General features: G+C 35.7%; 18 non-coding genes across 18 annotated transcripts; all 18 read right to left on the bottom strand.

Annotated features, from left to right (window-relative positions):
• Window positions 1-11,206: 11,206 nt before the first annotated feature.
• Trnal-uag (transfer RNA leucine (anticodon UAG)) lies at window positions 11,207-11,288 on the bottom strand. Its single transcript has one exon. It is a non-coding gene; the product is annotated as a tRNA-Leu (tRNA).
• A 1,306-nt stretch (window positions 11,289-12,594) lies between these two features.
• Trnal-aag (transfer RNA leucine (anticodon AAG)) lies at window positions 12,595-12,676 on the bottom strand. Its single transcript has one exon. It is a non-coding gene; the product is annotated as a tRNA-Leu (tRNA).
• A 167-nt stretch (window positions 12,677-12,843) lies between these two features.
• On the bottom strand, window positions 12,844-12,925 carry Trnal-aag (transfer RNA leucine (anticodon AAG)). Its single transcript has one exon. It is a non-coding gene; the product is annotated as a tRNA-Leu (tRNA).
• A 1,081-nt stretch (window positions 12,926-14,006) lies between these two features.
• On the bottom strand, window positions 14,007-14,088 carry Trnal-aag (transfer RNA leucine (anticodon AAG)). Its single transcript has one exon. It is a non-coding gene; the product is annotated as a tRNA-Leu (tRNA).
• Window positions 14,089-14,227: 139 nt separating this feature from the next.
• On the bottom strand, window positions 14,228-14,309 carry Trnal-aag (transfer RNA leucine (anticodon AAG)). Its single transcript has one exon. It is a non-coding gene; the product is annotated as a tRNA-Leu (tRNA).
• Window positions 14,310-15,390: 1,081 nt separating this feature from the next.
• Window positions 15,391-15,472, bottom strand: Trnal-aag (transfer RNA leucine (anticodon AAG)). The gene has a single exon. It is a non-coding gene; the product is annotated as a tRNA-Leu (tRNA).
• Window positions 15,473-15,611: 139 nt separating this feature from the next.
• Trnal-aag (transfer RNA leucine (anticodon AAG)) lies at window positions 15,612-15,693 on the bottom strand. Its single transcript has one exon. It is a non-coding gene; the product is annotated as a tRNA-Leu (tRNA).
• Window positions 15,694-15,858: 165 nt separating this feature from the next.
• Trnal-uag (transfer RNA leucine (anticodon UAG)) lies at window positions 15,859-15,940 on the bottom strand. Its single transcript has one exon. It is a non-coding gene; the product is annotated as a tRNA-Leu (tRNA).
• Window positions 15,941-17,237: 1,297 nt separating this feature from the next.
• On the bottom strand, window positions 17,238-17,319 carry Trnal-aag (transfer RNA leucine (anticodon AAG)). The gene has a single exon. It is a non-coding gene; the product is annotated as a tRNA-Leu (tRNA).
• Window positions 17,320-17,486: 167 nt separating this feature from the next.
• On the bottom strand, window positions 17,487-17,568 carry Trnal-aag (transfer RNA leucine (anticodon AAG)). Its single transcript has one exon. It is a non-coding gene; the product is annotated as a tRNA-Leu (tRNA).
• A 1,081-nt stretch (window positions 17,569-18,649) lies between these two features.
• Window positions 18,650-18,731, bottom strand: Trnal-aag (transfer RNA leucine (anticodon AAG)). Its single transcript has one exon. It is a non-coding gene; the product is annotated as a tRNA-Leu (tRNA).
• Window positions 18,732-18,870: 139 nt separating this feature from the next.
• Window positions 18,871-18,952, bottom strand: Trnal-aag (transfer RNA leucine (anticodon AAG)). Its single transcript has one exon. It is a non-coding gene; the product is annotated as a tRNA-Leu (tRNA).
• A 1,302-nt stretch (window positions 18,953-20,254) lies between these two features.
• Window positions 20,255-20,336, bottom strand: Trnal-aag (transfer RNA leucine (anticodon AAG)). The gene has a single exon. It is a non-coding gene; the product is annotated as a tRNA-Leu (tRNA).
• A 165-nt stretch (window positions 20,337-20,501) lies between these two features.
• Window positions 20,502-20,583, bottom strand: Trnal-uag (transfer RNA leucine (anticodon UAG)). Its single transcript has one exon. It is a non-coding gene; the product is annotated as a tRNA-Leu (tRNA).
• Window positions 20,584-21,880: 1,297 nt separating this feature from the next.
• Trnal-aag (transfer RNA leucine (anticodon AAG)) lies at window positions 21,881-21,962 on the bottom strand. Its single transcript has one exon. It is a non-coding gene; the product is annotated as a tRNA-Leu (tRNA).
• A 167-nt stretch (window positions 21,963-22,129) lies between these two features.
• Trnal-uag (transfer RNA leucine (anticodon UAG)) lies at window positions 22,130-22,211 on the bottom strand. The gene has a single exon. It is a non-coding gene; the product is annotated as a tRNA-Leu (tRNA).
• Window positions 22,212-23,510: 1,299 nt separating this feature from the next.
• On the bottom strand, window positions 23,511-23,592 carry Trnal-aag (transfer RNA leucine (anticodon AAG)). Its single transcript has one exon. It is a non-coding gene; the product is annotated as a tRNA-Leu (tRNA).
• Window positions 23,593-23,759: 167 nt separating this feature from the next.
• Trnal-uag (transfer RNA leucine (anticodon UAG)) lies at window positions 23,760-23,841 on the bottom strand. Its single transcript has one exon. It is a non-coding gene; the product is annotated as a tRNA-Leu (tRNA).
• Between the last annotated feature and the right edge of the window lie 506 nt (window positions 23,842-24,347).

The following is a 24,347-nucleotide window of genomic DNA, read 5'->3' as shown; positions in this document are numbered from 1 at the left end:
CTTAATGCTGCAGCTTATATTTCAAAAATTCAGTCTACGAGTATTTAATGAGCAATAAACTAAATTTTCCAAATTTTTTAATCTAGTGCTAAGCATCATGGTACAGTTCACTTTCTTCCAAAGTTCTAGAACTTTCCATTCGCCTATCGTCTCTCCAGCTCTCAGATACACCAATAGTACACAAACACATATATCTGTTGCATTTCACTCTTATCAAATACTTGAAAATTGACGAATATCAAATAATTAACAAATTTATCTCAAATATACTTGAAACGGAAGTGTGTGCGGATCTTCTATACTCTTCAATACTTCCGTACTCTGTTCTTTATTAAAGACTTTTACACTTTGTTGTTAATGATTAGGATATAAGAATTGGGTAGATAATGCGAATGGATAATCTATTCGTGTCACATTTGTTCATCTTTTCAGCTAAAGCCTTTATTTCATCATTTGTTATTCCAATGTTCTCGTGTACATCGATTAATAATCGGGGAGCTTGTGCATTAGAGTGTGTGTGCGTTACTGCAGTAAATATTGAGTAATTAGAATCATTGTGTGTTATTCTTGTGCCAAGAGGAATAATAGGAACAGTCGACAATCACGATGCATGTTCAATAATTTCGATCGCCTGCGGTTGATATGAAGTTGCTCATATTATGTTGTGTCAGTTTAGCTTGTTGACAATACTAACATTCTTTTTATATTGGCAGCTCATTTTATTTATAATAATAACAATATCTTGATTTGATCAGCTCCAATGAAGATGATGTTACAGTATGCAATAAGTTATACAAACAAAAACAGATTTTCTGAGTTTCTGCGTTACGGCGCGCCACAGAAAAGCTAGTTGCGCATCGCAAAGTCTCATCTTTATTTATAGGACAGCTTTTGAATTGATTTCGAATGTTTCTTTTGAATTTCTTTGTCAGTAACGTCGTGCCTCTCTATCTTCTGCAAATCAGATGCTTCAATACTGATCGCATAGATTAGTAGTGATAAACAATCACTTGCTATATTCTGAGAACCTTATGTGAAATAACAACATATATCTATTTATATAAAGTTAGGTAGGTATATATATATATATATATATATATATATATATATATATATATATATATATATTTCTATGTTACGAGTTCACTCCTAAACTACATAACTGATCAGTATGAATTTGGGAACACGGCTGATAGGCTTAGTGTTGGATAATTAACATTGTTAAAAGTTAATTAGTTATTATCGATCTATCTGTCTGCCTATCTATTTATCTATCTATTCAATGATATTCTGAAAATATTGGGAGTTATTTATTGTTTATAGAATAAAGCATAACAATTGTTTTTAGCTGAAGATTTTTATATAAATTAGCTAGGTTAAATATAAACAAAATAACCTTGGACGGGCAGACGTGGAAAGGTAACACGTAATGGATACATGTACTTTTTGAATAATGACGTCAAGGAACTGAGGTCAGGAGGTCGGGAAGTTTAGTCAGTCGAAGAGGCAAGAGTTGGAGCTTCGTCACGGGAGTGAACAGACGGTCAGAGTAGAACAAACATGAAGACAAGAAATGCAGACTCTGTGAAGATCATTCGAGACAATTGAAATAAATTTATATTTTAAAAATATAAAGTGTTGTCCTGTGGTTTCACAAAAGAAGGAAGAACAGAGGCCTCAATTGGTCATCACGGAGCACAGCAGTAAAGATAGAAGAATTCTTGAAGAAAGAAAAGGTATAAAACATATTATTATTATTATTATTATTATTATTATTATTATTATAAAAAAATGATATCTTATGTAAATATGAACTGTAATATATACCCGTGTGATAACTCTCTGATATAACATGACTCGATTTAAACGTCGATATCATATCCCCTGGCTAAACAACATACATACAATTTATATGTTTATAACAGGTGTTATAAGAACGATATCTCCGCACCTCTCAATACAATACAACCCAACTCTCGATACAATATAACTGTTTTAATATCTCCCACCTCGTTATATAACATTAGTTTAATTTAGTTTTATGCAAAGAAAGTTAAAACGGAGTGGAAATTAAAAATATTCCAAAAATTATATTTTCATGTAAGTATTTTAAAGGGTGTGTTGGTATATTATATGGACACAACCGCCATTTAAAAATTTAAATTTACATTAAATTTGACACATAATTATTAGACATCAACTAAAAAAGTTTCTTTTGATGCAAGTTTTTTCGCTCAAGCTTAAGCCTTAAATATTAGACATTTTCTAGACTCAAAACCATATAAAAGATTTGGATCAAAGTCAAATTGTGTATTTTATAAGATAACATTAAATGTTGATTTTCATCTTCGCAAAGGCAACATAAAAATGATGGGAAAATGTTTTCTCCGAGGAATTAATTTTAACCTTTCCTAAGACGATTATTCTTTTTGGTTTATTTATAACACTAAGATGAGGTTGTTATCTGTCAGATTTTAAGGGGTACTAGCTTTTGAAAGCACTACAATATTTGCCAGTAGTAATACATTTCTGTCTTCCATTTTTTATTTGAAAGGAAGTACTGCTATATAAGTATATTGTAATTCTTCGTTAAGAGTAGAATATTTTTGCGATTTCCAAAAAAGTTCGGTCGATTCTCAATATTTTAAATTTCATTTTCACCTCAAACCAGACACAGTGCCACTTCGATGTGGGGATTCCTATCGGGGACATAAATTGCAAGGATACTATGTACGGAGTTGAGCAGCAAGATGTTTGTTCACATTACACTTGAACTTCTGCATGTCAGTAGAGTTGGATAAGGAATCCGGAAGGGAATTCCAAAGTCTAGCAGTTCTGGGGAAGAAACTATTAAAGTAAAAAGGCTTTCTTACATCTTGGGGTCTCTACTGTGTAGGGGTAGGATTTTGCTGCTTGTGGGGTTTGCCGGAGGTATTTACGTCGAGGAGGTACAAGGGCTTGTAGATCGTCAGAGCATCCACCATTAAAATACTTGTAGAATGGCAGAGGGATGCAACATTTCGTCGATGGGACAGAGGCCGAAGCTTAGCTGACAATTCGAGACCTATAAGGTTGGCGACCCTCTTTCGAACCCTGTCCAGGGGCGAGAGACTAGTAGCAGATGCACCATCACAAATTTGACAACAATACTCCATACATGGGCGAATGATGGCCTTGTAATGGAACAGGATACTTTCAGGCATAAGTAATTTTCTAGCACGGTAGAGAGTCCACCTCACAGCGGTCGTGGCAATTCTCTCAATGTATCTGTTCCAACTCATGTTCCCTGTGAACGTTAAGCTGATGAGTTTGAAAGAAGTACTTTCAGGTAATATATCTTTAGCCACAGCTACTGGTGGTTGAGACGGTTTCTTGTAATTATTGAAGGAAACAAGTTTAGTCTTGGAAGCAGTGAATGTGACGATCCATTTTTGTCCTCATTCCACTACTTTAATAGCATACGTAGAATTATTATTTGTTCTGAGTATGATAATTAATAGTTAAATGTAAGAAACATGTTTTTTCAATTTTTGAAAGCATCAATTTTCTTTTCTTTTCTTTTTTGCCAAATAATTGCATCTTGGTTTTGGATTCCAACGCATATACTGAAATTAGAAGGTAGTTTTCCGTACAAAGGCGTTTATCAAGGTTAGAAAATTTCTCACTGGAATATTATGACAATCTGTAAAAAATATGGAACCTTAAAACTTCAAAATCGGTAAAATTAAAAATACATTTAAAGATATTCTAAGTTCGTTCTTACTAGATTTCTGAAATGACGTGGCAGCTACCTACTGTTGTTGTTGTTGTTGTTGTTGTTGTTGTTGTTGATGATGATGATGATATTTTGCAAAGGAGTTGTTTTTGTTGCCGTCGAGTGAGTCGGATTTCTGCATTGATCATGTCTCAGAATTATCTACTCTATACGAAGGCCTCCTTGTTATTATCCAATTGTTCAGTATACCTACAAGACTACGTCTTTACTGCAATAAAGAAAGCAGCGAGACTCGGCAGGTTTGTACGAAGTTGGGAAAGGAATGACGATTGTACACGCGCAGAATCATGGTAGCCATCCTTAATTCATTAATTTAAAGAAGACGACGGATCCCAATATCCATTGCTCTTGAATTTTTACCAGAGCCCTGTTTGGCGAGTTGCGACTCTAATCTCTAATATGATAAACTTGCTCACGATGGGAACCTCAGTTCCAGACAGCATCGCTCTACAAATTACCGCGTTCCAACTACTCAACTATGAGGAAAAGTCGTGGCTTCTCGTGCGTCAATTAAATTAACCAATGTTAAGAAATTATATATTTAATAATAATAATAATAATAATAATAATAATAATATATATATATATATATATATATATATATATATATATATATATATATATATATATATATATATAACATAAATTGATCCAACAGGTCACTAGGGGGCCTTATATATTTTAAAACATTCCTAAATTGAAAAAATATACAATAACGACTCATATCCCATTACTTTTATAACTTTTGGTTATAATTTCCTTAATGCCTTTGCTGCTTGTTTCGAAGAAAATTTGATCCATCTTCTTTTTCGATGTTCAACAATATCGTCAAAACAAATCATCCGACACTATCAAACGTTATCTCGTCTTGTAATAAAGATGTTTTTTTCTTTCTGTTTCATTTCATCAAAGACATATCGATTAGCATTATATCGATTAGCTGATGAGCAGTAACTGCTTCCCGTCATTGTTATTGTTTCCTTTTTTGCTTTGTTTATTTTTTGTTCTTTGCATATTTATTTACATATTATCACGAATCTATTGTTAAAGACACAACATTCAAAATATAGACGGGCATTTCTTTCAGTTTTTAGGTTTCTTTTTTATTTCTCTTTTCTTCTTATTTGTCTAAATAAAAATCGCTGAAAATAGGAATTTATTTAATGAGGTTAATTTACTGTTTGACTTTGTTTTGTATTAAAAACTAGTAGAAACACACATTTTATGTTGGAACAAAGACGGGCATAAGGTGTTGGTCTTTGAGCATCCAAATTGACAGAGGCATTGACATTCAAACTATATCCATTTTCTCAGTACTAGGACTTATACTTGAGCCTTTGGGGCATACAATAAAGAGGTTAGCACCGGGCATCAACGGTGCATCACCAGACCCCTGCACGCTACTGTGTAAAATGTTTAAAAATAAACGTGGGAAACTTTAATAACTGAAAGTAAGTAGATCCCTTTAAAGCAAGCAAACATAAATAGAATGAAATGAATGACAAAAAAGGATTAAGTAATTTAGATTATTGATAGGAGTTTTGGAAGATGACTGATAACTAGGACTAGGACAACAGCATATGATTTTCATTGTTTTGACTCTCGAGTGTGTATCCGTTGATATCTTATATGCTTTTATATAGAATGATGTGATTCTCGGTTGATTAACTGTGTCTATGTCGGATATATACTCGAGAGTCAAAACAATAAAAAGAATAGTCTACTGATAACTATTATATTTCGACTGGTGAAACTTTGTTACATTTTAGAGTTCCTGAGAAGGTTCAAAAGCGTGTCCATAATTTGATTAGTCTCATCAATTCTTCTCCGCACCTGCACCTTCATAGACGTGATATTACTAGTATTGACCTCTTCTATAAATACTATTGTAGCGTATGTTCTTCAGAATTGTCTGAATTGTTCCCTGCATTATTTGTTCTGTTTTGTTTAACTCGTTGGTCTATTGGTCTTCATCAATTCACTGTTCTGACACCTACTGGTCATCTTCTGATGCACTGATACCTTCTGATGCTACTGGAATACAGAGTATTATTATAACGATTATAATACAGCTTTGTGTTCCAGTAGCTTCTTTCCAAGAACTCTAAGACTACTGCATTCTTCTACCTGTAGCCTTGGTCTACCCTCTTTCATTCATTTAACTCCTTACACTAAATGGTTTCATGATTTGTCTGTCGCAATTTCTCTTTACAAAATGATATTATTTGGATTATTTGGATTATACTTCTCCTCTTGTGTGTTGTACAGGGTTTCGGTTGACTTTGACATTCTTTTGATGCTTTCGAACTTAATGTCGAATTCGAGAATCTGATCCCTTTATTTAATTCACGGAAGTAGATTGTCCTCGTTCCGCCAGTCATAATGGAATGAAAGTCGTAAGTTATTTTATTTTATTCGAATTTAGCGAGTATTGAACCTCTAACCTCTATATAATTGTCACACAGAACCTTTATCTGTTGCGCTACGTGTCTATTATAAATTATGTATTTCTGAAAACTTCAAATTTGTGAAACTTTTATGCTATTAGGAGTTCTATAATCACCTGAATTTGTACAAATTCTTAAAGTGATGAGTTGTGGAGATGAAGATGATAAAAAGATGAAAGTAAAGAGAGGTGAGTAGAAAAATAATTAAATAATTGTTATAATTCTTTTTCTATTCTTTGCAAATGATTCAAATTTTAGTATGTTATTATGGATGATGACGACTACCAGTTGTCAAAATTTCAGCTTTTCACAGTGGTTATTTCTAACAAATATTAGGTTTTAAAATTGTGCCCCTTAGTTTTGAACGCTACTGTATATGTGTTTAAGGTGTTTTACATGATCAGAAAATACTGTCGTGACAATTTTTGTGTTTCTATGGGTTTTAACATAAAAAAATATCTCTTATCCATCGATTAGTGACTTTTTTAAACAAAAAGTTCATTACAAATTTTTTCAGTCACATATTTAGAATTCCATCAAAGCACTTCTCCGTCTAAACAAATCTAGCAGTAAACGATAAAGAAATTAGAGTAGTAGTAGTAGTAGTAGTAGTAGTAGTAGTAGTAGTAGTAGTAGTTATCCTTCTTTAATGGTCCATCCATTGATAAAAATCACTAACGAAAAGAAAAGAAAAATCGAGATAAACTTCATTTTTTTTTGTTTTGTTTTATTGAAGATGGTGGATTTCATTTTTATTATTGCAGTTTGGTTCAAATAACAAAATAAAAATTCAAAGGTATTCTTGTGTCGCGTAACAACAGTGAAAATAAGAACAATCAAGTTGAGGTTCGGTTAAAGAACAAGTGCATTAACAATAATGTACAAAGATAGAAAAGCGTGTATATCTGCTGGGCACTCGGCTAGCAGTTGAAGTGCACTCGCATCTCTCTCGCCGGTGTTGGAATTACTAGTGCTATTTATAGTGCTAACTGGTGTAAATTCCTCTGTTCAAGGAAGGCCGGTATAACACCCCCCTTTGAAAATATCCCGTCTGGGATTAATAACGTTTTTGTTTTGGGTTCACCCTAATCAATTCTGTTGATTTCCGTTTTCTGTTTGATCTTCTGTTCTCCGGAGCTGTCTCTGGTATGGGCATCTGAAAAGTAGCAAACACTGTGTCCATGGTGTCCTCCTCGGGCGATCTGGTCACCTCACTGTTCGAGTATCTTTTCCGAATTTGGTTAGTGTGACGTTTGTGCACAAAGTTTGGCCCCTTAATCATGTAGACCATGTTGCCTATTTGTTTCTCAACAATGCTGGACTCCCAGAAAGTCTTATTTTTGTGAATCTTGTAGAAGACTCTTTCTCCAACTTTATACCGTTTTTTTTTTTTTTTTTTTTTTGGGGGGGAGGGGTTGTTATCGGTTTTTTGAGGTTTGGCCTATCCTGGTTTGGTAACAAATTGTGAAAAATCAATCTAACCTTGCGTCCGAACATAACCTCGATGTTTGCATTCGAAGTGACTTTGTAGACTTGTAAAAACTGTTGGATTGACTTATCCGTCGGCGACCCACTAGCTTTTTTCAGAGCCCTCTTGAATGTGTCAACGAATTTCTCTGCTTGTCCATTACTTCTTGGGTGGTATGGTGGAATGGTTGTATGCTCGATTATCTTCGCAAAAAATGTTTAAATTCAGTAGACGTAAATTGCGTGAGTCTACTACTCCAAACCTAGCGAACAGTTCATACAGGAAGTTGATAGTTACCTCAGATGTGGGATTCTTACATTTTAATACTTCCGGCCATTTAGATAGGCTGTCTACAACAATGAGATAGTAGAACCCATCTAGCGGTCCTGCAAAATCTAAATGAATCCTAGACCAAGGTCAGTCCAGTTTTGCCCACGATCCGAATTGAGTTGGAGGAGCTTTCATGGCTAATGCGCATCCTCTACACTTGCAGATTTTTCCTTCTATATCCTTATCCATGTTTGGCCAATAAACGAAAGAGCGCATCAGGCTTTTCATTCTTGATATACCTGGATGTCCTACATGGAATTCTTTGAGTATTCTTTTCTGCAATGTCGCAGGAATTACGACCCTGTCGCTATATAACAGGACGTTATTGCAGATTGAATAAATTTCTTCATCCAGTTCGTTATTGTTGATCCTTTCTTTCGTGCGTATAATAAATTCGTCCACCTCTGCCTTACTCTTAATCTCATCAAGCGTTACTTGAAGTTCTCTTATTGTGTTACATAAAGTATTTTTTTACTTCAACTTCCTCTTGAATGGCTTCTATTACCATATCATCCAATGGTTGTGTCTGCTCAGGTATTAACCTCGATAACCCGTCTGCATGACCAAATTTTTTAGATGGTGCATACTGCATTTGAAAATTGTAATTCAGAAGTATGGTACCCCATCTTTGGAGTCTATTCACCGTATGTTGTGGTAGTCTTTTTTCGATCCGAAAATCGTTAATAATGATTTGTGGTCTGTTTGTAACAGAAATTGCCTATTGTGAAGGAAACGATGAAATTTCTATACCGCGAATATAATGCTTAGCGCCTCTTTTTCAATTTGTGAGTAGTTCTTTTCGGCTGGCAAAAGTGATCGGGATGAATGTGCTATGGGTTTCACTTTTTCATCATCCATTTTGTGTGAAATGCATGCTCCTATGCCATAGGAGCTGGCATCGCTTGCAACTATAATTTTACGCTTGGGATTATAATGTGCCAGAAACAAGTCAGCCGTTAAAGTCTCTTTAATTTCCCGAAATGTTTCCTCGCACTCTTGCGTCCAGGTCCATTTTTTTGTCTTTCCTTAACAGTTCATTTAAAGGCGACTTTAGTTTATGCATATTTGGTACAAATACATTGTAGAATTTGCCAAACCTAAGAAACTTTGTAAAGACGCAATATTTTCTGGAGCAGGCATATTCTTTATTGCACTCGATTTATCTGGATCCGGCTTTCTTCCATGTTAATTGCAAAGATCTCTAGATGACGTAAGATTTTCTACTCTAATGGCTTCTTTCCTTTGACCATTTGGAATTCCGAATTTTTCCTGGCTGTACTAATATTCACAAATTTAAATGTAATGTTAACAGTTATGTTGCTGTTCAACTCCCTATCCAGGTTGACCATCCTATGACAGTAGCCTCTTTATGCTTCAGTGTTTAATTGTATGCCTTGTGTGAGTTATGAACAGCATTAATAACTCATTTATTCTGTCTTTCTTAAATAGTTCTTCACGTCATGCTTTACCTAAATTTCACTTTCAAAATCATACTTAAAATATTTTAAATCAAAACAGCTACACAAAAAAACGTTTGTTTGTTTTTTCTCGACGTTAAGGATTTTATTTTTATTATTGTACTTGAATTCAGATAACAAAACAGAACAGCGCAGATAACGATTTCTTTATTTTTCCTAAACAGAACATACACAAACGTAAATAGTAGAAATTACTTTTTCACATAACGAGGGATCAGTTTAAATCCATTTTAATGAAATCTCATAAACCTTTAACTAAACGTATGCATCCACAAATAAATTGTACTCAAATCATGATTTTCAATTTGATACCTTTTTAGTGGGAGATACATAAAGGTACGGATGTTTCTGATTGCGATTAACGAAGCAAACTGGAAATGGCCCAAGTATTTTATGATTTAAAAGAAGGTAAACAATTTTAAAAGACAGACGACACTAAAACAGACGACACTTAAACAGACGACTCTTAAACAGACGACACTAAAACAGACGACACTAAAACAGACGACACTAAAGCAAACGACACTAAAGCCGATGACACTAAAGCAAACGACGGGAAAAGCAAAATGGAACCAACCGAAGTGAAATTATCTGTTTAATCATCTGAAGAACTAATATCATTTTGAACAATTCTAAATATGAGAGAGGTGGTGTAATCTATCCTGATCGTAAGTAAAGAAAACGTGAAAAATACTTTAATATTTTAATATTTTAATTGATTGTTCAATGATGGCTTGTTGATTTCCGATCTGTTCCGTAAAATTCCAAAATCATTTCGTTCTGCCAGATAAAACATACCCATTCCTAACCCTCGATACATCTTCTATCATTATATGTAATCAGTTTTCTATAATAGTCAACCATATAGGAGCCTATTCCTGACAATACACACACACACACACACAGACGTTCAGTTTTATATTATAGATAGATCCTTGAAATCCCTCTTTGATCTATTCATTAAAATTTTATGTCATGAATGAAATTACAATAGAGTTTAAAACTCTGATTATTCAAGGCAGGTTATATCGATCGGAAGCTCTTTTATAACACTAACCAACAATCGTAAGTATCGTAGATAAGATAATGTGTAAATGCAAGTTGGTGAGCTAATTAGAAAAATAACTTGAAGTAATGGAGTAATCAACGTTTACACGACCTAACTTCGGCAATACTTCATATAATATGGGAAATAGAGGCTTCCATTAGATAAGGCCCATCCTTTCGTTATCAGACGGAGCTATTTAGTATCATAAAATTAAGTATGTTCTTCTTTATGTAAATATTATCGTTGGTCAAAGTAAGATTCAAAATTTTCCATACACACACATTCATAATCATGAAATCAACGAGTATTAATTTAACAACTGGTATGTGACAATAATTTTTTTTTCTTTTTGGTCATCCATACTTCCACTAAGACTATATTCTTTTTTAAATTATGTATCTTTTCCAATATGATTATTCTCTCTATAAGCCGAGCTTAATTTTAACATTCTCGAATAGTAATTCAGCTTTTACGTTAGAATGAAATTTAAAACTATTAAAACGACGTGTGCTTATATTTTTACTCATATAAGAATTTTTTTTCTTTTCCCATCTTTCCGGAGTAGCACTTTCACAGTATTTTAACTTCAATGATGTTGTAAGATCAAAACTAAAGCGGAATAAGTAAAAAAAGTTATGGACGGAACTTAAATGTCACATATGATAGCGGTGGGATTCGAACCCACGCCTCCGAAGAGACTGGTCCCTAAAACCAGCGCCTTAGACAGCTCGGCCACGCTACCAGATAACAACTCGCTAACCTCGCTTCGTTAATCACAAATCATAAATACAACTTTCAACAGACACAAATACATAGTTAGTGATTTTACCTCCGACAATCAGGTCATGTTTTTTGTCAAGTTTTTTTGCTTGTTTGTGTACAGTCTACATCGCTTCAGCAACTGACATCAAACTTGTCAAACAATCGTCTACCTTAATGCGGCCTTGATTTCGGCATATTGAGGTCAAAACTCAAGTTTTCGTAAAAACTTGAAATTCACTCTTTCCGTTATAACTTCGGGTTTGTTTAGAGTATACACTCACAGCGTCGCCCAGATTTTAGCCAATAAACTTCCGCATATGATATATCTTTGAACTATGAGTGTGACGTCATCTTTAAAATCATTTTCCATGATCGAAATTATGACGGAGTTTGAAATTCTTCCGATATTTCCAGACATGTTGTATGGATCTGAAGCTCTTTTATAACAGTTACCAACATGCAAGTTGGTGACATAATTAGAAAAATAACTTTGGAGTAATCAACGTTTACACGACCTAACTTCGGCAATACTTCATATAATATGAGAAATGAAGGCTCGCATTAGATTAGGCCCATCCTTTCGTTATCAGACGGGGCTATTCAGTATCATCAAATTACGTATGTTCTTCTTTATGTAAATATTATCGTTGGTCAAAGTAAGATTCAAACATTCCCATACACACACATTCATAATCATGAAATCAACGAGTATTAATTTAACAACTGGTATGCGACAATAATTGTTTTTTTCTTTTTGGTCATCCATACTTGCACTTGGACTATATTCTTTTTTCAATTATGTATCTTTTCCAATATAATTATTCTCTCTATAAGCCGAGCTGAATTTTAACATTCTCGAATAGTAATTCAGCCGTTACGTTAGAATGAATTTTAAAACTATTAAAACGACGTGTGCTTATATTTTTACTCATATAAGAATTTTTTTCTTTTCCCGTCTTTCCGAAGTAGCACTTTCACAGTATTTTAACTTCCATGATGTTGTAAGATCAAAACTTGAGCTGAATTGAGTAAAAACAGTTACGGACGTAAGTTAAATGTTACACATGACAGCGGTAGGATTCGAACTCACGCCTCCGAAGAGACTGGTGCCTTAAACCAGCGCCTTAGACCGCTCGGCCAACCTACCTGCCCTCTACATTCGATACTTCGCGTTTTAATCATACTCAATATAAATGTGAAATTTGAAGAAATCCTAAACAAAAATTTGATATACGTCATTTAAAAGTTTTATTTCTATTGGAATTAACAACCAACGTGTACACTATTGGCAGCGGTGGGATTCGAACCCACGCCTCCGAAGAGACTGGTTCCTTAAACCAGCGCCTTAGACCGCTCGGCCACGCTACCTACCTTACGCTGCAGTAATTTCGCGTTTTCATCACACTCACTTTGCATTTCAAACTTTGACAAGATTTCATCTACAATTTAATCATTTATTTATACGACAAAATTGCTCATACACGTGGTGTTTGACCAATTTTTCCGTCGGAATTAATGGTAAAAGTGTACACTATTGGCAGCGGTGGGATTCGAACCCACGCCTCCGAAGAGACTGGTGCCTTAAACCAGCGCCTTAGACCGCTCGGCCACGCTACCAGATAACAACTCGCTAACCTCGCTTCGTTAATCACAAATCATAAATACAACTTTCAACAGACACAAATACATAGTTAGTGATTTTACCTCCGACAATCAGGTCATGTTTTTTGTCAAGTTTGTTTGCTTGTTTGTGTACAGTATACATCGCTTCAGCAACTGACATCAAACTTGTCAAACAATCGTCTACCTTAATGCGGCTTTGATTTCGGCATATCGAGGTCAAAACTCAAGTTTTCGTAAAAACTTGAAATTCACTCTTTTCGTTATAACTTCGGGTCTGTTTAGAGCATACACTCACAGCGTCGCCCAGATTTTAGCCAATAAACTTCCGCATATGATATATCTTTGAACTATGAGTGTGAAGTCATCTTTAAAATCATTTTCCATGATCGAAATTATGACGGAGTTTGAAATTCCGATATTTCCAGACATGTTGTATGGATCTGAAGCTCTTTTATAACAGTTACCAACATGCAAGTTGGTGACATAATTAGAAAAATAACTTTGGAGTAATCAACGTTTACACGACCTAACTTCGGCAATACTTCATATAATATGGGAAATGAAGGCTCGCATTAGATTAGGCCCATCCTTTCGTTATCAGACGGGCCTATTCAGTATCATCAAATTACGTATGTTCTTCTTTATGTAAATATTATCGTTGGTCAAAGTAAGATTCAAACTTTCCCATACACACACATTCATAATCATGAAATCAACGAGTATTAATTTAACAACTGGTATGCGACAATAATTTCTTTTTCTTTTTGGTCATCCATACTTCCACTTGGACTATATTCTTTTTTCAATTATGTATCTTTTCCAATATAATTATTCTCTCTATAAGCCGAGCTGAATTTTAACATTCTCGAATAGTAATTCAACCGTTACGTTAGAATGAATTTTAAAACTATTAAAACGACGTGTGCTTATATTTTTACTCATATAAGAATTTTTTTCTTTTCCCGTCTTTCCGAAGTAGCACTTTCACAGTATTTTAACTTCCATGATGTTGTAAGATCAAAGCTTGAGCGGAATTGAGTAAAAACAGTTATGGACGTAAGTTAAATGTTACACATGATAGCGGTGGGATTCGAACCCACGCCTCCGAAGAGACTGGTACCTTAAACCAGCGTCTTAGACCGCTCGGCCACGCTACCTGCCCTCTGCATTCGATACTTCGCGTTTTAATCATACTCAATATAAATGTGAAATTTGAAGAAATCCTAAACCAAAATTTGATTTACGTCATTTAAAAGTTTTATTTCTATTGGAATTAACAACCAACGTGTACACAATTGGCAGCGGTGGGATTCGAACCCACGCCTCCGAAGAGACTGGTGCCTTAAACCAGCGCCTTAGACCGCTCGGCCACGCTACCAGATAACAACTCGCTAACCTCGCTTCGTTAATCACAAATCATAAATACAACTTTCAACAGACACAAATACATAGTTAGTGATTTTACCTCCGACAATCAGGTCATGTTTTTTATCAAGTTTGTTTGCTTGTTTGTGTACAGTATACATCGCTTCAGCAACTGACATCAAACTTGTCAAACAATCGTCTACCTTAATGCGGCTTTGATTTCGGCATATCGAGGTCAAAACTCAAGTTTTCGTAAAAACTTGAAATTCACTCTTTTCGTTATAACTTCCGGTCTGTTTAGAGCATACACTCACAGCGTCGCCCAGATTTTAGCCAATAAACTTTCGCATATGATATATCTTTGAACTATGAGTGTGAAGTCATCTTTAAAATCATTTTCCATGATCGAAATTATGACGGAGTTTGAAATTCCGATATTTCCAGACATGTTGTATGGATTTGAAGCTCTTTTATAACAGTTACCAACATGCAAGTTGGTGACATAATTAGAAAAATAACTTTGGAGTAATCAACGTTTACACGACCTAACTTCGGCAATACTTCATATAATATGGGAAATGAAGGCTCGCATTAGATTAGGCCCATCCTTTCGTTATCAGACGGGCCTATTCAGTATCATCAAATTACGTATGTTCTTCTTTATGTAAATATTATCGTTGGTCAAAGTAAGATTCAAACTTTCCCATACACACACATTCATAATCATGAAACCAACGATTATTAATTTAACAACTGGTATGCGACAATAATTTCTTTTTCTTTTTGGTCATCCATACTTCCACTTGGACTATATTCTTTTTTCAATTATGTATCTTTTCCAATATAATTATTCTCTCTATAAGCCGAGCTGAATTTTAACATTCTCGAATAGTAATTCAGCCGTTACGTTAGAATGAATTTTAAAACTATTAAAACGACGTGTGCTTATATTTTTACTCATATAAGAATTTTTTTCTTTTCCCGTCTTTCCGAAGTAGCACTTTCACAGTATTTTAACTTCCATGATGTTGTAAGATCAAAGCTTGAGCGGAATTGAGTAAAAACAGTTATGGACGTAACTTAAATGTTACACATGATAGCGGTGGGATTCGAACCCACGCCTCCGAAGAGACTGGTACCTTAAACCAGCGCCTTAGACCGCTCGGCCACACTACCTGCCCTCTGCATTCGATACTTCGCGTTTTAATCATACTCAATATAAATGTGAAATTTGAAGAAATCCTAAACAAAAATTTGATTTACGTCATTTAAAAGTTTTATTTCTATTGGAATTAACAACCAACGTGTACACTATTGGCAGCGGTGGGATTCGAACCCACGCCTCCGAAGAGACTGGTGCCTTAAACCAGCGCCTTAGACCGCTCGGCCACGCTACCTACCTTACGCTGCAGTTATTTTGCGTTTTCATCACAATCACTTTGCATTTTAAACTTTGACAAGATTTCATCTAAAATTTAATCATTTCATTATACGACCAAATTGCTCATACACGTTGTTTTTACCCATTTTCCGTCGGAATTCATGGCAAAAGTGTACACTATTGGCAGCGGTGGGATTCGAACCCACGCCTCCGAAGAGACTGGTGCCTAAAACCAGCGCCTTAGACGGCTCGGCCACGCTACCAGATAAGAACTCGCTAACCTCGCTTCGTTAATCACAACTCATAAATACAACTTTCAACAGACACAAATACATAGTGATTTTACCTCCGACAATCAGGTCATGTTTTTTGTCAAGTTTGTTTGCTTGTTTGTGTACAGTATACATCGCTTCAGCAACTGACATCAAACTTGTCAAACAATCGTCTACCTTAATGCGTTTTAATTTCGGCATATCGAGGTCAAAACTCAAGTTTTCGTAAAAACTTGAAATTCACTCTTTTCGTTATAACTTCGGGTCTGTTTAGAGCATACACTCACAGCGTCGCCCAGATTTTAGCCAATAAACTTCCGCATATGATATATCTTTGAACTATGAGTGTGAAGTCATCTTTAAAATCATTTTCCATGATCGAAATTATGACGGAGTTTGAAATTCCGATATTTCCAGACATGTTGTATGGATCTGAAGCTCTTTTATAACAGTTACCAACATGCAAGTTGGTGACATACTTAGAAAAATAACTTTGGAGTAATCAACGTTTACACGACCTAACTTCGGCAATACTTCATATAATATGGGAAATGAAGGCTCGCATTAGATTAGGCCCATCCTTTCATTATCAGACGGGCCTATTCAGTATCATCAAATTACGTATGTTCTTCTTTATGTAAATATTATCGTTGGTCAAAGTAAGATTCAAACTTTCCCATACACACACATTCATAATCATGAAACCAACGATTATTAATTTAACAACTGGTATGCGACAATAATTTCTTTTTCTTTTTGGTCATCCATACTTCCACTTGGACTATATTCTTTTTTCAATTATGTATCTTTTCCAATATAATTATTCTCTCTATAAGCCGAGCTGAATTTTAACATTCTCGAATAGTAATTCAGCCGTTACGTTAGAATGAATTTTAAAACTATTAAAACGACGTGTGCTTATATTTTTACTCATATAAGAATTTTTTTCTTTTCCCGTCTTTCCGAAGTAGCACTTTCACAGTATTTTAACTTCCATGATGTTGTAAGATCAAAGCTTGAGCGGAATTGAGTAAAAACGGTTATGGACGTAACTTAAATGTTACACATGATAGCGGTGGGATTCGAACCCACGCCTCCGAACAGACTGGTGCCTTATACAAGCGCCTTAGACCGCTCGGCCACGCTACCTGCCCTCTGCATTCGATACTTCGCGTTTTAATCATACTCAATATAAATGTGAAATTTGAAGAAATCCTAAACAAAAATTTGATATACGTCATTTAAAAGTTTTATTTCTATTGGAATTAACAACCAACGTGTACACTATTGGCAGCGGTGGGATTCGAACCCACGCCTCCGAAGAGACTGGTTCCTTAAACCAGCGCCTTAGACCGCTCGGCCACGCTACCTACCTTACGCTGCAGTAATTTCGCGTTTTCATCACACTCACTTTGCATTTCAAACTTTGACAAGATTTCATCTACAATTTAATCATTTATTTATACGACAAAATTGCTCATACACGTGGTGTTTGACCAATTTTTCCGTCGGAATTAATGGTAAAAGTGTACACTATTGGCAGCGGTGGGATTCGAACCCACGCCTCCGAAGAGACTGGTGCCTTAAACCAGCGCCTTAGACCGCTCGGCCACGCTACCAGATAAGAACTCGCTAACCTCGCTTCGTTAATCACAAATCATAAATACAACTTTCAACAGACACAAATACATAGTTAGTGATTTTACCTCCGACAATCAGGTCATGTTTTTTGTCAAGTTTGTTTGCTTGTTTGTGTACAGTATACATCGCTTCAGCAACTGACATCAAACTTGTCAAACAATCGTCTACCTTAATGCGGCTTTGATTTCGGCATATCGAGGTCAAAACTCAAGTTTTCGTAAAAACTTGAAATTCACTCTTTTCGTTATAACTTCGGGTCTGTTTAGAGCATACACTCACAGCGTCGCCCAGATTTTAGCCAATAAACTTCCGCATATGATATATCTTTGAACTATGAGTGTGAAGTCATCTTTAAAATCATTTTCCATGATCGAAATTATGACGGAGTTTGAAATTCCGATATTTCCAGACATGTTGTATGGATCTGAAGCTCTTTTATAACAGTTACCAACATGCAAGTTGGTGACATAATTAGAAAAATAACTTTGGAGTAATCAACGTTTACACGACCTAACTTCGGCAATACTTCATATAATATGGGAAATGAAGGCTCGCATTAGATTAGGCCCATCCTTTCGTTATCAGACGGGCCTATTCAGTATCATCAAATTACGTATGTTCTTCTTTATGTAAATATTATCGTTGGTCAAAGTAAGATTCAAACTTTCCCATACACACACATTCATAATCATGAAATCAACGAGTATTAATTTAACAACTGGTATGCGACAATAATTTCTTTTTCTTTTTGGTCATCCATACTTCCACTTGGACTATATTCTTTTTTCAATTATGTATCTTTTCCAATATAATTATTCTCTCTATAAGCCGAGCTGAATTTTAACATTCTCGAATAGTAATTCAACCGTTACGTTAGAATGAATTTTAAAACTATTAAAACGACGTGTGCTTATATTTTTACTCATATAAGAATTTTTTTCTTTTCCCGTCTTTCCGAAGTAGCACTTTCACAGTATTTTAACTTCCATGATGTTGTAAGATCAAAGCTTGAGCGGAATTGAGTAAAAACAGTTATGGACGTAAGTTAAATGTTACAGATGATAGCGGTGGGATTCGAACCCACGCCTCCGAAGAGACTGGTACCTTAAACCAGCGTCTTAGACCGCTCGGCCACGCTACCTGCCCTCTGCATTCGATACTTCGCGTTTTAATCATACTCAATATAAATGTGAAATTTGAAGAAATCCTAAACCAAAATTTGATTTACGTCATTTAAGAGTTTTATTTCTATTGGAATTAACAACCAACGTGTACACTATTGGCAGCGGTGGGATTCGAACCCACGCCTCCGAAGAGACTGGTGCCTTAAACCAGCGCCTTAGACCGCTCGGCCACGCTACCAGATAACAACTCGCTAACCTCGCTTCGTTAATCACAAATCATAAATACAACTTTCAACAGACACAAATACATAGTTAGTGATTTTACCTCCGACAATCAGGTCATGTTTTTTATCAAGTTTGTTTGCTTGTTTGTGTACAGTATACATCGCTTCAGCAACTGACATCAAACTTGTCAAACAATCGTCTACCTTAATGCGGCTTTGATTTCGGCATATCGAGGTCAAAACTCAAGTTTTCGTAAAAACTTGAAATTCACTCTTTTCGTTATAACTTCGGGTCTGTTTAGAGCATACACTCACAGCGTCGCCCAGATTTTAGCCAATAAACTTTCGCATATGATATATCTTTGAACTATGAGTGTGAAGTCATCTTTAAAATCATTTTCCATGATCGAAATTATGACGGAGTTTGAAATTCCGATATTTCCAGACATGTTGTATGGATTTGAAGCTCTTTTATAACAGTTACCAACATGCAAGTTGGTGACATAATTAGAAAAATAACTTTGGAGTAATCAACGTTTACACGACCTAACTTCGGCAATACTTCATATAATATGGGAAATGAAGGCTCGCATTAGATTAGGCCCATCCTTTCGTTATCAGACGGGCCTATTCAGTATCATCAAATTACGTATGTTCTTCTTTATGTAAATATTATCGTTGGTCAAAGTAAGATTCAAACTTTCCCATACACACACATTCATAATCATGAAACCAACGATTATTAATTTAACAACTGGTATGCGACAATAATTTCTTTTTCTTTTTGGTCATCCATACTTCCACTTGGACTATATTCTTTTTTCAATTATGTATCTTTTCCAATATAATTATTCTCTCTATAAGCCGAGCTGAATTTTAACATTCTCGAATAGTAATTCAGCCGTTACGTTAGAATGAATTTTAAAACTATTAAAACGACGTGTGCTTATATTTTTACTCATATAAGAATTTTTTTCTTTTCCCGTCTTTCCGAAGTAGCACTTTCACAGTATTTTAACTTCCATGATGTTGTAAGATCAAAGCTTGAGCGGAATTGAGTAAAAACAGTTATGGACGTAACTTAAATGTTACACATGATAGCGGTGGGATTCGAACCCACGCCTCCGAAGTGACTGGTGCCTTCTACAAGCGCCTTAGACCGCTCGGCCAACCTACCTGCCCTCTGCATTCGATACATCGCGTTTTAATCATACTCAATATAAATGTGAAATTTGAAGAAATCCTAAACAAAAATTTGATTTACGTCATTTAAAAGTTTTATTTCTATTGGAATTAACAACCAACGTGTACACTATTGGCAGCGGTGGGATTCGAACCCACGCCTCCGAAGAGACTGGTGCCTTAAACCAGCGCCTTAGACCGCTCGGCCACGCTACCTACCTTACGCTGCAGTTATTTTGCGTTTTCATCACAATCACTTTGCATTTTAAACTTTGACAAGATTTCATCTAAAATTTAATCATTTCATTATACGACCAAATTGCTCATACACGTTGTTTTTACCCATTTTCCGTCGGAATTCATGGCAAAAGTGTACACTATTGGCAGCGGTGGGATTCGAACCCACGCCTCCGAAGAGACTGGTGCCTAAAACCAGCGCCTTAGACGGCTCGGCCACGCTACCAGATAAGAAATCGCTAACCTCGCTTCGTTAATCACAACTCATAAATACAACTTTCAACAGACACAAATACATAGTGATTTTACCTCCGACAATCAGGTCATGTTTTTTGTCAAGTTTGTTTGCTTGTTTGTGTACAGTATACATCGCTTCAGCAACTGACATCAAACTTGTCAAACAATCGTCTACCTTAATGCGTTTTAATTTCGGCATATCGAGGTCAAAACTCAAGTTTTCGTAAAAACTTGAAATTCACTCTTTTCGTTATAACTTCGGGTCTGTTTAGAGCATACACTCACAGCGTCGCCCAGATTTTAGCCAATAAACTTCCGCATATGATATATCTTTGAACTATGAGTGTGAAGTCATCTTTAAAATCATTTTCCATGATCGAAATTATGACGGAGTTTGAAATTCCGATATTTCCAGACATGTTGTATGGATCTGAAGCTCTTTTATAACAGTTACCAACATGCAAGTTGGTGACATACTTAGAAAAATAACTTTGGAGTAATCAACGTTTACACGACCTAACTTCGGCAATACTTCATATAATATGGGAAATGAAGGCTCGCATTAGATTAGGCCCATCCTTTCATTATCAGACGGGCCTATTCAGTATCATCAAATTACGTATGTTCTTCTTTATGTAAATATTATCGTTGGTCAAAGTAAGATTCAAACTTTCCCATACACACACATTCATAATCATGAAACCAACGATTATTAATTTAACAACTGGTATGCGACAATAATTTCTTTTTCTTTTTGGTCATCCATACTTCCACTTGGACTATATTCTTTTTTCAATTATGTATCTTTTCCAATATAATTATTCTCTCTATAAGCCGAGCTGAATTTTAACATTCTCGAATAGTAATTCAGCCGTTACGTTAGAATGAATTTTAAAACTATTAAAACGACGTGTGCTTATATTTTTACTCATATAAGAATTTTTTTCTTTTCCCGTCTTTCCGAAGTAGCACTTTCACAGTATTTTAACTTCCATGATGTTGTAAGATCAAAGCTTGAGCGGAATTGAGTAAAAACGGTTATGGACGTAACTTAAATGTTACACATGATAGCGGTGGGATTCGAACCCACGCCTCCGAACAGACTGGTGCCTTATACAAGCGCCTTAGACCGCTCGGCCACGCTACCTGCCCTCTGCATTCGATACTTCGCGTTTTAATCATACTCAATATAAATGTGAAATTTGAAGAAATCCTAAACAAAAATTTGATTTACGTCATTTAAAAGTTTTATTTCTATTGGAATTAACAACCAACGTGTACACTATTGGCAGCGGTGGGATTCGAACCCACGCCTCCGAAGAGACTGGTGCCTTAAACCAGCGCCTTAGACCGCTCGGCCACGCTACCAACTTTACGCTGCAGTTATTTTGCGTTTTCATCACAATCACTTTGCATTTCAAACTTTGACAAGATTTCATCTAAAATTTAATCATTTCATTATACGACCAAATTGCTCATACACGTGGTTTTTGACCCATTTTTCCGTCGGAATTCATGGCAAAAGTGTACACTATTGGCAGCGGTGGGATTCGAACCCATGCCTCCGAAGACACTGGTGCCTAAAACCAGCGCCTTAGACGGCTCGGCCACGCTACCAGATAAGAACTCGCTAACCTCGCTTCGTTAATCACAAATCATAAATACAACTTTCAACAGACACAAATACATAGTGATTTTACCTCCGACAATCAGGTCATGTTTTTTGTCAAGTTTGTTTGCTTGTTTGTGTACAGTATACATCGCTTCAGCAACTGACATCAAACTTGTCAAACAATCGTCTACCTTAATGCGGCTTTGATTTCGGCATATCGAGGTCAAAACTCAAGTTTTCGTAAAAACTTGAAATTCACTCTTTTCGTTATAACTTCGGGTCTGTTTAGAGCATACACTCACAGCGTCGCCCAGATTTTAGCCAATAAACTTCCGCATATGATATATCTTTGAACTATGAGTGTGAAGTCATCTTTAAAATCATTTTCCATGATCGAAATTATGACGGAGTTTGAAATTCCGATATTTCCAGACATGTTGTATGGATCTGAAGCTCTTTTATAACAGTTACCAACATGCAAGTTGGTGACATAATTAGAAAAATAACTTTGGAGTAATCAACGTTTACACGACCTAACTTCGGCAATACTTCATATAATATGGGAAATAAAGGCTCGCATTAGATTAGGCCCATCCTTTCGTTATCAGACGGGCCTATTCAGTATCATCAAATTACGTATGTTCTTCTTTATGTAAATATTATCGTTGGTCAAAGTAAGATTCAAACTTTCCCATACACACACATTCATAATCATGAAACCAACGATTATTAATTTAACAACTGGTATGCGACAATAATTTCTTTTTCTTTTTGGTCATCCATACTTCCACTTGGACTATATTCTTTTTTCAATTATGTATCTTTTCCAATATAATTATTCTCTCTATAAGCCGAGCTGAATTTTAACATTCTCGAATAGTAATTCAGCCGTTACGTTAGAATGAATTTTAAAACTATTAAAACGACGTGTGCTTATATTTTTACTCATATAAGAATTTTTTTTCTTTTCCCGTCTTTCCGAAGTAGCACTTTCACAGTATTTTAACTTCCATGATGTTGTAAGATCAAAGCTTGAGCGGAATTGAGTAAAAACGGTTATGGACGTAACTTAAATGTTACACATGATAGCGGTGGGATTCGAACCCACGCCTCCGAACCGACTGGTACCTTATACAAGCGCCTTAGACCGCTCGGCCACGCTACCTGCCCTCTGCATTCGATACTTCGCGTTTTAATCATACTCAATATAAATGTGAAATTTGAAGAAATCCTAAACAAAAATTTGATTTACGTCATTTAAAAGTTTTATTTCTATTGGAATTAACAACCAACGTGTACACTATTGGCAGCGGTGGGATTCGAACCCACGCCTCCGAAGAGACTGGTGCCTTAAACCAGCGCCTTAGACCGCTCGGCCACGCTACCAACTTTACGCTGCAGTTATTTTGCGTTTTCATCACAATCAGTTTGCATTTCAAACTTTGACAAGATTTCATCTAAAATTTAATCATTTCATTATACGACCAAATTGCTCATACACGTGGTTTTTGACCCATTTTTCCGTCGGAATTCATGGCAAAAGTGTACACTATTGGCAGCGGTGGGATTCGAACCCATGCCTCCGAAGACACTGGTGCCTAAAACCAGCGCCTTAGACGGCTCGGCCACGCTACCAGATAAGAACTCGCTAACCTCGCTTCGTTAATCACAAATCATAAATACAACTTTCAACAGACACAAATACATAGTGATTTTACCTCCGACAATCAGGTCATGTTTTTTGTCAAGTTTGTTTGCTTGTTTGTGTACAGTATACATCGCTTCAGCAACTGACATCAAACTTGTCAAACAATCGTCTACCTTAATGCGGCTTTGATTTCGGCATATCGAGGTCAAAACTCAAGTTTTCGTAAAAACTTGAAATTCACTCTTTTCGTTATAACTTCGGGTCTGTTTAGAGCATACACTCACAGCGTCGCCCAGATTTTAGCCAATAAACTTCCGCATATGATATATCTTTGAACTATGAGTGTGAAGTCATCTTTAAAATCATTTTCCATGATCGAAATTATGACGGAGTTTGAAATTCCGATATTTCCAGACATGTTGTATGGATCTGAAGCTCTTTTATAACAGTTACCAACATGCAAGTTGGTGACATAATTAGAAAAATAACTTTG

Source organism: Euprymna scolopes, chromosome 29 (genome assembly GCF_053919585.1).
Source record: "Euprymna scolopes isolate OS-2025 chromosome 29, ASM5391958v1, whole genome shotgun sequence".
In the NCBI taxonomy this organism is placed as follows: Eukaryota; Metazoa; Mollusca; class Cephalopoda; order Sepiida; family Sepiolidae; genus Euprymna; species Euprymna scolopes.
This window is presented reverse-complemented; position numbering and strand designations above follow the sequence as displayed.